The following is a 14,629-nucleotide window of genomic DNA, read 5'->3' on the forward strand; positions in this document are numbered from 1 at the left end:
TGTAAAGGCAGATAATGTAAAAACAGTTCAAGAAAGATTCCAATGTATTCATGGATCAGCTGATTTTAAAAACATGGTATAGGTTCGTCTAACAGCTATGGGAGTCCGATTATTTTGAAATCAGTGAGAATCCTGGCTTCCTAAGGCAGCACAGTGAAGCACCGAAGAAAGCAGACCCTAGACTTTCTCAGTCTGATTTGTCCTCACATCTTCTCCATTTATGCATGAAGTTTGAATATTAAGTTCTCTAAACTTCATTTTCATCTGTAAAATGGGAAAAGTGTAAAGATACCTCACTTGACTTTTGTGAAAGTTTTTAGCACTGTGCTAGGCACATGGAAGAAAATACAAATGTTACTCAGTGTTATATTGGTATAAAAGCATGTTTAGTGACCCTTCCTTGAACTTCTGAGGTAAAAATAATTTTTAATAGACTCAGAAGTATTCTAAAAGATCAGATTATTAAGTCTGGAGGAAACTGGCAACATCTACTGTATTTTGAGCATCTTATGCAATATCTCTAGGGATATCATTTTGAAATTATATAACCATTTTGAAATTTGTTTTGTGTTCAAATCTGTTATCAGTTGTGTTTGGTGATACTGTTTGACCATAATTTTGTCAACTCAAGTGTTTATTGCAAAAACCATTCCTGGAAATTATAATCTTTACTACTTCTTTGCAAATATTTACTTATCACTGAACAAGAAGACTTTCTTGTGTGTCATCCTAGGAATCAAACTCTTTCAATTTTAATTTTGTCTGATGTGATGGTCAAAGAAAAAATTTGTTTTTCCTTAGCTATTGAAGTTTTCTGAGTGTATTTACTATAAGTAATGAACTTTAATTACTTTTGCAATTACAGCTTATTTGATTGAATTTTCCACTGACTGCACAAAACATCTGTCCTACTGGGACCATGCATAGTCTCTGATCTGGGTACAATATGCTGTTGAAATATAGTAACATCTGCACTCCATTAATTTCTAAAGCAATAGTCAAGTAGAGCTTCCAGAAGCCTTTAGCCAAGTTTATACTTGGGAATTATCTTTTTATTCTTCCATCTAAGTGGACTGAGAAAGCTCATGTTTTTCCGATTTGTTTTAGTCTTTACTTAGTTTTTAATTGGCAATATAAATAATGACTAGTATTTGATTTGATACTTTATTTTGTTCCAAATGTCTTAACTTTCCTTAGAGATAATAGACATAACAATGACACTTCATTTTAATTTTACAGGGATTAGTATGCTGTTACTGGACTAAGTGGTATGAATATTTTTGTTGCAATGATAGCCACATTTTCATGTGTACTTCTTTGGAGAATAAATGTAAGGATGTCTAACAGGTGGCAAAGAGGCTCATCGAGCTGAAAGGAGATTTTAATATTGTCTGCAAGCTCACTGAAAGAGTATTGGTATCACCACTGCTGTTCCTCTTTCTGTAAGATGAAGGCTCAGAATGCATCTCTGATGAGATCTAGATGTTGTTTTCTGGGCTCTTGTGGTTTCAGAAGACCAAAGGAAGCATGAAGAACAGTGCCAAAGTAAAGAGAGTCAGTGAACCACCAGGAGATCTCACTGCTCAAGCAGATTCTGGATTCACTGTGCCACTTACCCAGATTTGGCTTCTGCTTCTCATCAATAACAATGGCCATTTCAATGTTAAGAGTAGAAATTATTGTCCTGCCATCTGTCTAAGAAAATCAGTGTTGCAGGAACTGTCCACACCCACTGCTTCCTTGCTTCCCCATGGTGAGCTTGTGGCTTCTGGACCATGAGAGGAGCTTGGAAATGATGAGGGTCCCTTCCAAGGTTGGCTCCCCACTCTCTGCCATGCCTCAGCATGGGACAGCAAGGGCTCCAGATGGCAGCACTACAAGAGGAGCAGTCTGCTCTATTCAGGTCAGGCAGGGCCAGCAGTAACATACACACTTTTAGATTGAAATTTCTGAGATTTATGCACGTTGAGACTCTCATATTAAATCATCCCAACAGTATTCACTAAACAGTTTCATTAAGCCCTGCATAAGTCTAGTTATTATTCTAACTGTACCTATGAAAATGAGCATGGCTTAGGGAGCATTATTACAAGTCTGTAATATCTCAGCTATCCATTATATTTAATCCTTCATTCAATCTTTTATTAAAATTTATTTATTTTATTTATTTATGTGGGGGGGGGCAGCTCAGCCCACCTGGGGGCGGAGCTGGCTGGCATGTGGTGCTGGGGGATTGAACTGTGGTCCCTGTGCTTTGCTAAGCTTGTTCTAAGTAGGTGCTTTAGACCACTGAGCCATCTCACCAGCCCCCTTCATTCAATCTTATAAGGTATTTTTTTGAAAATTTTTTGAGACAGGGTCTTTTGCTGTTAAGTTCGGAGTAGGCTTGAATTCACTAATAACCCAACCTGGCCTAGTGGTGATCATTCTGCCTCAGCCTCCTAAATGCTGGGATTATAGGCCTGAAGCACAGTGCCTTTGGGCTATAAAGCATTTATAGTCTCTTTGTCTGTCTCTGTCTCTCCTTCCCTGCCTGACTGTCTCTCCATCTGTCTCTGTCTCTTTGCCTCTCTTTATCTCATCTCTGTCTCTCTTTGCCTGTGTCTCTTTCTCTCTGTCTGTCTGTCTCTCTCTCTCAGTCTCTCTTGGTCTCTCTCTCCCTCTCTCTTTCTGTCCTGGAAAATGGCTTATTCAACTCCCAACTTAGTGCACCAGTGACAAAATATTGAAGCACTCTCTTTGAGGGAGAGGAGAAGGCCTAGGAGTATTCTCAGAAGCAACATGGGAGAGTGACCAGGTAAAAGATCAAGGGCAAAAAGGAAAGAACTGTGGCAGGTCGGGGCAGGAGTGACATGAACTGCTACAGCTCACTTGCTGAGAAGGGTTTCTGTTGTCCAGAGCAACCATTCCACCCAAAGGAAAATCGTGGCTATGTCAACGTCACTTTGAGACCCACTCAGTACAAACTGCTAGATTCATATTGCAGTTCTTTCTTTCCTTCCTACAGATATAAACGAAAACACACTGATGCAGAAGAGCTGAACCTCTTAAGGTAATCTGATGCACTTTCTCTACCACTTTTGCACATCTTAAATGGGTTTTAAGCGTCCTAAAATATCTACTACGTGTTGATTTCCTGTGGTGGATTTACAGTCTGTGACAGGAAATCCATTTCTTTTCCTGTAGTTGCTAAATTCATTACCTTGACACAGAATTCAGACTTGCTCTTTGCACTTGCTGCCATAGCAACCAATGTCAGGCTTTTTTTTTTTTTTCTATCTTTTCTTCCCTTGGAAGCAGCATAGTCAAAGGTAGAAGCAAGAACTGGATTCTATTAAAAATCTTTTAAAAGGCATCTAGCACTGCTATGCCAAAGGGCTCTTCATAATGTCGTCACTGTAATTATTTTCTACATGGATTTATAATCACATTATAGACCACAGCAGCTGAAACTAGCACAGTCTGGCATTCTTTATGATCTCTTCATGAGTGTGTTTTCTCTTCAAATTTATTCACAGCAATAGGAGGTATTTAGAAAAATGAAAGCAATAGATTTTTCTTACTTATCCAACAGGATTCTCCATAGAGCCATGATTATTATCAGAGCAGAGGCAAGTCCTGGGAAGATTCTAGCTATTAGTGATCCAAATGCAGTTGCACCCTGGGAAATGTCCCTTTAAAATTCCACGAGTTGGAGTGTCACCTGCTTTTGGCTTGAAGAAAGGGAAGAAAATAATAAGCTGATCATGGTTACAAGTTTCCTCTTTTCATAACTGACAGAGGGAATAATTATGAACCAACGAAACAAATATATTTCAGGGTTGACTGTCAGTGGGTGTGGCTTAGGGCAATGGCTGAAGAGGAATAGAAAGAACACTTGGTGTGCATATGCTTGTCTGAGTCTCATGAACCTTCTTTTTGAATGTCCAACATGAGTACACTCACACACATCTTCAATGCAGCGGTGTGGACACGTGCAATCTAGGTCACAGAGAGAATCCTAGCACTGGAAATGTAAGGTCTGTCATCCCAGGCTAATGACTGAAGAGCCACAATCATTGAGCACTGTGCATTCCACGAGCTGAAACTACCAAGCCCGTCTGGGTTAACTTACTTTGACTATTTAACTCTTAATTTTAAATGTAGAATAGAGAAATTACTTTGACGTGGGAGAATGCTCTAAGATGGGCCATTAAGTTTTATAGCTCAAAGCAGATATATCACAGTGACTGAAGGTTTATGACTTTTTAAGTCTCTCTCTCTCTCTCCTTTTTTTCCCCTATTTTCCTCATGTTCATTCCTAATGTGTCTGGCAGTGGAGATATTGTGTAGTTAGTACCTAAGTTTCTCTCATGTTCTCAAATGAATTCAGGTCTATACATTAAGTTTCCACTATCATATATTTCTGTTTTACTTTTTCATATTATTTCTTTCATTAAACATTACTTTGCTTAGTAAGTTAGGGTTGAAATCTCAATAATGTATTTTTTTATTTTTTATTTTTTGGTAGAGCCAGGGATTGAACTCAGGCCTTTGCGATCACCAGAGAAGCACTTATTCCACTGAGCCATCTCCCCAGCCCCTCAATAATGTATTTTAGTAACACATTACCATACAAAATCCAGAGAAAGCAAATGTTATTGAAAAGTATAGCATTTTAAGCTTTGCTTTGGTTTTGTGTTCAGCTACCAAGGTACACAATATTCACTGCACCTTGGGAAATGTCCCTTTAAAATTCCATGAGTTGGAGTGTCACCTCCTTTGGGCATGAAGAAAAGGAAGAAGATCACAAGCTAATTATGAACATTTCACTGAAATAGCATAAGACATTTGAACAATGTGAGTGAAATTTATAAGACAGACATAAAAGCTCAGAACAGTATCACGAGTGCAAACTCAAGACCATTAGGTTTTGAGAAGCTGCACTTTATGCATATATGTCAGGGGATGACAAATGGATGAATGATGGCATCATTGCTGAGGCCCCTGGTTCACTGTGCAAGAATTGCAACAAAAAGATGTAGCAAATATGTCACCCATCGCATGTATTGATGGGAGAAGAGGTAGATTACTAATAACAAGCTAATGGATAAAGCTACATGGGGTATAGAACTTGGTAGGTACAACTAAAGGAAGGGTTCGGGGTTGAAAACAAGTGGTGGGTGAAGGAGAGGTATTCTAATATGGGAGAAATGCAGGACCAAGGATTCATTAGAAAGAGATGTCCATGAGGCCTGGTTGACCATGGCAGTGTATGCCTGAAAGTGTCACTTCAGAAAACTGAATGAAGCAAAACCCAGTGTATTGGCTATTGGAGAAACATGGATGGGTCAAATGTCAACAGACTGTATTAGAATGGTGGTCATAAAATTGTGAGGCAATAAAAGATCTTAGCTATTTTTAAAAAGTTGATAAAGCTGGATGATTAAATATAAGGTCTACATATGACAATTAATTTGGAAGTCAGTTTTCTCTAATATGAAATATTCTCTATATTTGATAACTTCTTTTTCTTTCTTTCTTTTTTTTTTTCTTTTTGGTAGTACCAGGTATCAAACTTGGGGCCTTGCACTTGCCAGGCAGGCTCTTATGCCACTGAACTATCTCTCCAGCCCTTATATTTGATAATTTCTATGTTCTTTGAAAAGCACCAAATTTCTCATTTTTTTCAAGAAAAAATGAGAGTATTTCAGGGAATCTATAATGCTTGAAATACTTTAATAATACAAAAATATTCATTTATTATTGTTACTACTAGAAATTGTAAAGATGTAATTTTAAAATTTTTTAGTTTTAATTTCCAATAAAGAAATAATGGCAGATATAATCTACTTGAATAAAATGCATTTGGAGTTATCACCACTTTTGCAACGATGTAAAGGGATATAATTAATAATAGGGAAGCACCAGTGTTTTTCAAGGTATTGGTGTAATTATATGCATCAATGAGAAAAACAAAGTCAAATTCTCTAATGCTTAATGGATTACTCCCATAATCAAGGCTGAAGAGGGTCAGTGACAGCCCTGAGTGACCTTATGATGAGACTCAGTCCTTTTTTACTAAATGGTGTGACAAATTCTCACCCTCTAGCACACAATTTTAACCAAGTCTACTTTATACTGGATGAGGTATACAACATTTTTTTTTTTTTTTGTAAACAGGCCAATCACTAGAGTCTGATCTATTTTTTTAACTTTTTAAAAAAATTTTTTCCCATAATTATATTGATAAACAAATAGCAATGAGACAGTTTCAAATCAAATTGGTAGGACAGTTTCAATAGTTAACACATTGCATACATTCCTCCCAGTGGTTAATTGCTATACAAGATGCAGACATGATATCCTATCTACAAACACCATTAGAACAAATCACTCTATTCATTAAGAGAATGTAACTATATATCTATCCTAACCACTTTGAATACACAGATACAAAACAGATATTCATCTGCATACCTTTTCTTTGTTAAGTTCCATTATTTGAATTTTATATGTATGTTAACTCAGCAAAATAATCTAAAAGAGTTCAGTAGTCCATAATAGTATTGGGTCTTCCACTTCACTTGCAATGTCACAAATTGATGACCTGAGTCCCCCACAGCTCAATATAACAGCATGGCTTTACTTATATTTAGTTTTTAAACTTTTCTGCTGGATGGTTAAGACCAAGGTAAAGCAGGACCTATGCAACAAGAGTTGTAGCTTTTGGGTCTGATAAGGTCAGTGAAATCCCCTCAGGATTTATCCTGAGATCCTGTACCTCAGATTGTTTGTCAGTGTCAGCCATGTGGATGAGTCACAGCCAATGCTTGGCCAATGTGCTCTCTGTGAAAGCCTGAGAGAATGTTTTCTCTCCATGTGACTCTCCTTAGGCACACTCTACATCACCGATCACTTTCCTCTTTGGTCCCAAATCTCCTTGATCAGAAAATTTTGGACACTACTGAGTTACATTACATTACAGTACAAGTTCTTATATGTCCTGAGTCTTAATTGACCTTAGAAGGCTAGGGCCAAAATGTTGGCTTTCCTTGAAGCCCTCCTTTTCATCTAATTTTGGTCTGCAAACTTAGGTTGTTAACCATCCAGAAGACAAGCTTATTGTTATTACCATACAACTTAGGCTGTTAAGCTTAACCTCACTATCTGTCTGCATATCAAACATTTTAGGCATAATATGGAACAGGTATTTTTCATCAAGTATTGATATGTTGAACTTTAAGTCCCTACAGAATATGATTAAAAACATTTAAAATTAGAATATATTTTAAAAATAGGCATAAAGAATTATATACTTCTTATGTTTACACATAAGTCCAAAAATCTCACCATATACAACCTTGAAGCAGGACAGTCCCACAATATTCCTTTTCCTGTCTCTTGCTTTCATTCACCACCCCTTCTATTTGAACAACTATCTACCTGAGAGACTTCATAGCAGCAACTGGCATGTCATGACAAGCAGCCGGTATTCAGAAGACCAGAATGACAGGCACTTCAAGCATGAAACTACTATTACAAATTACCATCTGCAGTGCAGTTGCTTAGTTCACAGATATCAGTATATATAGTTAGTCAGGGTGAGAATCTTTCCAATTTACTGCTAGATTAAAAAAACCTTCTGGAGATTCTCAGGATCATTGCCTTGCTCATCTTCTTCCTATAACTGTATGTCTTGACATTGTCATGTTTCCTAACTCTTCTCCTTTCCCTCTGTTGATTAGTTAGTCCTTGAGATCATGCTTCCCTTTTACTTGTGTTATATCTTTCTATTTGTATTTCTTCCTTTGAGTTCTTATACTAGGGAGACTATACGATATTTACACATGTGTGTCTGGCTTATTTCACTTATGAGTATATGTTCAAGTGGCATCCACTTCAATATAAAGGTTTCGAGTTTATCATTCTTAATAGCTGAGTAATACTCCATTGTGTAAAAATACCACATCTTTTTCAACCATTCCTCAGGTGATGGGTATCTTGGTTGTTTCCAAGATTTGGCTATCACAACTTGTGCTGCTATAAACATAGGCACACATATATCCCTATGATATGATGTTTTCAGAAGGTATACAACATTTAACAGAAATGCTTCCTTCTCTTCATTCTTATGCTGGAATAAGGAAGATATGATTTTTTTCCTGTGGAAAGAAGTATCTAGTGGAAAAACATATCTAGTATGATAATTATATCTAATACCAGAATTTGTATAGATAACATCAATGGCTGTACACTTTGCCTGAATTATCTGGCAGATAGAGATAGACAATAACCTGAGATTTGCAAATAGCTATGTTTAATTTGTTTTTTAAAAAATTTTATTTATTTTTTTCCATAATTTTATTGAGAACTGTGTTTAATTTGTAATATAAATCACGGAGACATGGCATGTCATACCCATATCACAATAGAAATGTGGCATTTATGTTTTTTAATCCATGCAGGAAATTTCATCTGCAGCCAATTAGCTGGAAATGTTCACGAGAAACACACATAAGAAAATGAACTAAATTCCTTCCTATGCCTCTCAATAATTGTTTTAGGGTTGAATGCTTGACATATCACATTAATAGAAATTACACACAGAATGAACTATTTCTCTAACTGATTACAAACCCATGGGGTTCTGAAATAGGAGGATAGGAGGGCTGAAAAGGAGGAAGGGGATAAAGCATCGAGGGCAACAGACAGATCTTCTCAGCATAGCATTGCTGCCCCTGCACTTTCTCGAAAGCCCTGGTCCTCTGGCCGGTCTAGATGCACTTCTGTGCTGGTCTTTATGTATTTTTATTAATGCCCAGCTTCCTTAGTTTCAACAATAGTTTGAGTACGCAAGTGGACAACCTGTAAAATAACAGGATCGAAGTGTCAAGTCCCTGAAAGATGAAGGCTGAAAATCTGCCTCTGATTAAGGAGTTTGGAAAGACATCAGAGCTAACTGCAGTGTTTGGTCTGGGATTGGATCTGGATCAGAAAAATGATATTAGTGCATCAGTTCACAAAGTGTGAATAAAGTCTTTGCATTTCATAACAGTAGAGTATATATGTTACAGTATAAAATAAATGTTAATTTCGTGATTTTCAGTATTCCACTGTGGGGAGTCTGTAAGAAGGGAATATGTAAATTATACTTAAAAACTTTTTATGTTCAGAGTTATTTAAAAATTGAAGTTAAAAATTTAAAAATACTATGGATGTTACAACCATGGACATTGGCTAAGGAAACAAAGGAGTACACAGTCGCAGAGATCAGAGGAAACTGCTAATGAGGCATTTTTAAAAGTGATCCACTAATAGCTCTCGATTAAGAGTATTTCTGAGAAATAATGGGAGGTACAAGAAATGAATTTTGACTCAGTATGCAGGCCTAAGAAAAGCTTCAGTTTTATTTCTTGAAAATGCTATTTTTTTCCCATGTGCATCTGCTTTGAACTACTACAGAGCAGAACATAGAGGGAAGCACATGGTTAAGATTAGCGTTAGAAGCCTCCGCATTCCCACACAGTAAGACGTGCAGGGATGGAGAGACTTTCTAATAATGTGAGCTAGTAGCTGCAGGCCAAAATGCGGTGGGAAAATTGGACCTGGTATCATAAGGTACTGTTGGCCTGGCACCGTGTAGCTCAATGCATACGATTTTGGCCCTGTGGCTTTGCTGTTAGACCCAACTGTGGTGTACGGGGGTCACCAAATTGTGTATCTCCCATTCTATTTATTTCATGAGGTTTGGGCTTCTTTGAAAAACTTTGAAATGCTCATGGCATTAGGAAATGAAATTAATTTAATGAACATTTTAGTTTAACATAGTGTAAGAACTAGGTCATCAAAAATGAATAGGTTTACTGGATTATTCTTCACTTTCAGACTATAATCTTCATCTAGCTTTCAAAGATTGCTCAGACTAATCATGGCTTTAGTTTCCCCAAACTAAACCAGACTGGGGAAAACAGGAATCACTAAATATTATAAACAATGGAAGGAATCTCATGAGATCATTCTGCACTTAGGGGACAAGGGATAGTGAGACCCAAAGATGAGATGGTATTTGCAGAATTAATGACCCAAGAATGTTAAGGTAGATGGTATCTAGCAGTGATACTTGAAGCATGTAAAATTCTGCTTCAGGAACAGAAAAATGAATGAAGAAATGCTCCTTTTCTTTTCCTTCCACCTTTAGTCTTTTAACAGCATCTGTGACAGGCCAGTTTCACCCAGACGCCATTTTGCCAGGGAATCCAGGCATGTGAATGGGCATGTCTGCGTGCCAGTAGGTACCAACCACCTCAATGTCCTTTTCCATGTCTAAAATGACATATGAAATTAAGTTCCTTGTCTGAGAATAGGCACTACTCTCAGAGAAGCTTTCCATGCAGGGTTTTTTGTTTGTTTGTATTTAGTACATGGTCCATAGGGTCTCCCTATGTAGATTGAACTCATAGTGATCCTCCTGTTTTCAGCTTCCCAAGTGCTGGGATTACAGGATCACACCACCACTCCCAGTCTCAATCACCATCTCAGCGTGCCCCAGGGGCAGGGCGGCATGGCAGGCCCGGGATCAAAACCCTGGCCCCTGTATCTCCCTAAGCAGGAGCTTTAATCCACTGAGCTAGTTGGCCAGCTCTCCATGCAGGTTCTATTCCTTAAAGTTTCAAAAGCAAGTCTCTGAAATGGTTCTTAACCCCTCTTAGCAGAGGAGGAGACGGAATCTGGGGTAGGTTCTGATCTGAGACTGAGATTGCAGAGCCAGAAGGAAACAGAGGCCACCTGGTTCTAAACACACAGATCTTCCTTTCCTCTGTATCTATTTGGCACTTAGAAGCTTTTTGTGTATTATATTGAACTGAAGAGTTTAAATTTCTGAAGGTACGCGTTGGTAGTCTTTTAAAAAGAGTACTAAGCAGCAAGAATTGAGGGCTGGAAATATTTTCTAAAAATCACATATTGACAAGAATAGGAATGATAAGGTTTCTTTGAGAGGTTGAATAATTACCTTTTTATTTAAGCTGGATGGTGTCTGTCCTCTTGTTGTCTACAGCAAATCACAGAGGAGCCTTGAGGGGATGGGATGAAGTGCTCTGGTGGTGGCGATGCGCCTTAAGGAGGCGCCTGTCAGGGGCTCCTCATCACCTTTACTTTTTCAGAAGCAGGGAGAGAGTCTATCCGCCAAGGTCAAGGGCGAGAGAAGACGACTGGATATGGAGGGCAGGATGTGCTGAGGCGAGGACAAGTGAATGTAGCGGGGAGAGAGTACAGCGACACTGATGTGAGACAGCTATTGAAATCCTCTTCACGTGGCCCAGAATAGGCAGGAGAATGTGGGGGGATTCCCACAGCATGGCTGCATGATTTCTCCAGTAGTGCTCATGTTTCTGGATAAAAAGCTGAAAGAATGAGTCCATAAACTGGACCAAAATTGCTGAATAATCTGGTAGTTGAGCGAGAGTGATTAGGAAGCAGGTAAACGGAGAACTTTCTTAATGTAGGTCAGAAAGAATGAAGAAGACCTGAGAAGAGTGGCATCAAACGATGAAAGTTGTATAAAAGAACCCAGAGGATATTTAAGCTTGTGGTCTGATGGATTTTGCTTGACATTATGGCCTCAAAGTGCATAAACTCAAGTTTATCTTTCCTTATGGCACTGTAGTACTCCACTGTGGGTAAATACCACATTTTCTTTTTCCACTCATCTGTCAATGGGCATATGTAGGTTATGTCCAAGGTTTAGCTATTATGAGTTGTGTTGCTATAAAGATGGGTGTGCAAGGGCCACTGTAATGTGATTCCAATCTTTTGGGAAGACACGTAGGTGGGTATCTTCCTCTGTCATTATTTGATATCTTGATGATCGACAAAGGAAATGGGATGCATTATGTACCAAGTCCATGAGGAATGTACAAATTATTTATTGCAAAAAGAAAAAGAAAAGGAAGAGAATCATGGGCAGAGGGGTGAGGGATGGTAGGGAAGGGGGATGAGACAAGGATTGAGGGTGTGGTATGTGTGTGCACCAAGCTCCGGCAAGGAGAGTAAGTGTTCTGAAATCCACACATGAACCAATAAGTTAAGATGAAAACAATATGAAACAAAACAAAATGGAAAGATAAAAGTCACTGAAATTAAATGCTGGGTTATGAATACCAGGTTAAGTAGTGGGACTTAAATTTATATTTAATAAAATAAAAATATTGAAAAAATGACTAAGTAGAAGGTTAAGATGATTTATAGATTTTGAAGAGCACGCAAGTGAATGCAGCTGTCCTCATACACGGCTCCTCCAAGTTGCGCTGGGCTGGAATATATGAAATGCAAACCAGATTTTCATGATTTTGAATCTCAAAAGAATGCAAAACATATTAATACTTTAAAGTTTATTCCATATTGAAGTAATAGTTGGGTATATTTGGATAAATAAAATGTCTTACTAAAATTAATTCTGCCTTGTACTTTCTTAGTATGGGTACTAGTAAAGTTAAAACTACACATGTGGATTGCATTATATTTCTTTTGGATGGGCTGTTTTAGCGGTTGTTCAGTTATAGATTCAAAATAACCTTGAAAAATGTGTTAAAGAGCTTTACAAAATGTCTTAAACAGATCATTAAACAGACACATAGGCATTAGGCAACTGTTTTGAAATAATTAGAAAATTTTCCAGTATCAAATTAAATGTAAACAGTATTTTAAATGTGTTAGTTATAGGTATCATTCTTTAATTTAAGTGAGAATGGTTTCCTTAATTCTTCATCAAAGTTTTGGAAACTCAGTTGTAGATATCATAAAATACAGATTAGGAAATACACTGGATAGTTTTTTAATTGTTTGTCTTTATTTATATTAAATTAATTGTCAATTTACAATGATCAGTTGATAATATGAAAATATTCTGTGGCTGTCAAATAGTGCTGACTATGCAGGCTGATGGCATGACCAAATCTTGGAGAAATTTTTCACAAAAACTATTTCCGGTACTAAGTACGCCATGTTCAAAGACGAATTTTTATCTCATCTTTAGCTCCATTCATCTATGTAAGTTATATGAATATGGCTTAAAAATAAAACTCTTGTGTACATTATCAAAAATTTCATAAGAGGTTCAAGATCATACCAGGGGACATGATAATTTCTCTAAGAAAAATGGTGAGGAAATGAATGAAGTAGACCCTTACCTTATACCATAGACAAAGATGAACTCAGAATGCATTGAAAACTGAGACATGAGACCTGGAAATATAAAACTTCCAAAAGAAAACATAGAGAAAAAACTTCATAACATTAGATCTGATCATACTTTTTGGACATAACACCAAAGCCAGGTAACAAAAGCAAAAACAGGCAGATGAGACTATATTAAAAAATGTCTATAACTCAACAGCAACAAATAAAAAATAGGGTAACGATTTGAATAGCCATTTCACCAAAAAATAAAATATACACACTTCTAGCAAATAGGTGAAAAGAGGCTCAATGCTAGTAAATATGAGGGAAATGTGAAACAGTTCCATGATGACATACTACTTCGCCTCCATCAGAGTGGCTGTTATAAAAAATGTGATATTGAAAATATGGAGAAATTGAAATCATTGTACACTGTTGGTGGAAATGCAGAAAGGCGCGGCTGCCGTGGGAAATAATATGGTCATTGTTCAAAGAATTCCAAATCTAACTATCAGTGTATCCAGAAATTTCTCTCATAGGTATATGCAACAAGCAACTGAAAACAGGTGCCGAAGAGATTCTAGCACACCCATATTCACTGCAGGATTATTGGCAATACCAAACCAATAGGAGCAATCAAATTACAAAGAATCAATAAAGAAAACATGGCATAATATGCAGTGGAATATTATTTTACCTTAAAAAGATGTCCTGTTACATGATATAACATGTATGAACCTGTGCACATGGTACTAAGACAGTCAAAAAGAAAGAAAAGACAAATACTGTGTGATTTCACTTTTATGAGTTTTATGAAACAGTCCCATAGAAAAAGGAAATAGAGTGATGGGTACCAGGGACTCAGGGGAGGAGGGCATTTTCTATGGGCACAGCATTTAAGTTTTACAAAGCGAAAATGTTATAAAGATGCATTGTACAACTATATAAGCATACGAAACAAACTGAAAACATATATATTTGGGTAATGAGGTTCATAAATTTATTTTTGACCTTTTATTGATGGTGAATTTTATGTTATGTTTTTATGACCTCAACTGAAAAGGAAAATCTTACAAACATAGCATCATTTTTCCAGCGAATAAAAAAATCATGAAAGGTTTGGAAATTAAGAAATTTCAACACCTGACCTACTGATATAATAACCATCTTTATATGAAATCCTCATAGATTTACAAAAATGATTCCCAATATTAAAACATTTGAATTCTTTTGCTTTAGTGATTAATGTAAGATATTTGCTTATTTATTTATTTATTTTTCTACATTTTAGGGAAGGGTTTACAGGGTGTTTAGGGTCTCACTGCTAGATTGAACTTGTAGAGATCTGCCTGTTTACAGCCTCCCAAGTGCCGGGATTACAGGCGCATGCCACCATGCCCAGTGTCAATTGCCATCTCAGCGCAAAGCAGGGGCAGGGCTGGCACAGCAGGCCTGGAGATCAAACCCCCGG

This window comes from Octodon degus, unplaced genomic scaffold (genome assembly GCF_000260255.1).
Source record: "Octodon degus isolate 3935 unplaced genomic scaffold, OctDeg1.0 scaffold00241, whole genome shotgun sequence".
NCBI classification, from domain to species: domain Eukaryota; kingdom Metazoa; phylum Chordata; class Mammalia; order Rodentia; family Octodontidae; genus Octodon; species Octodon degus.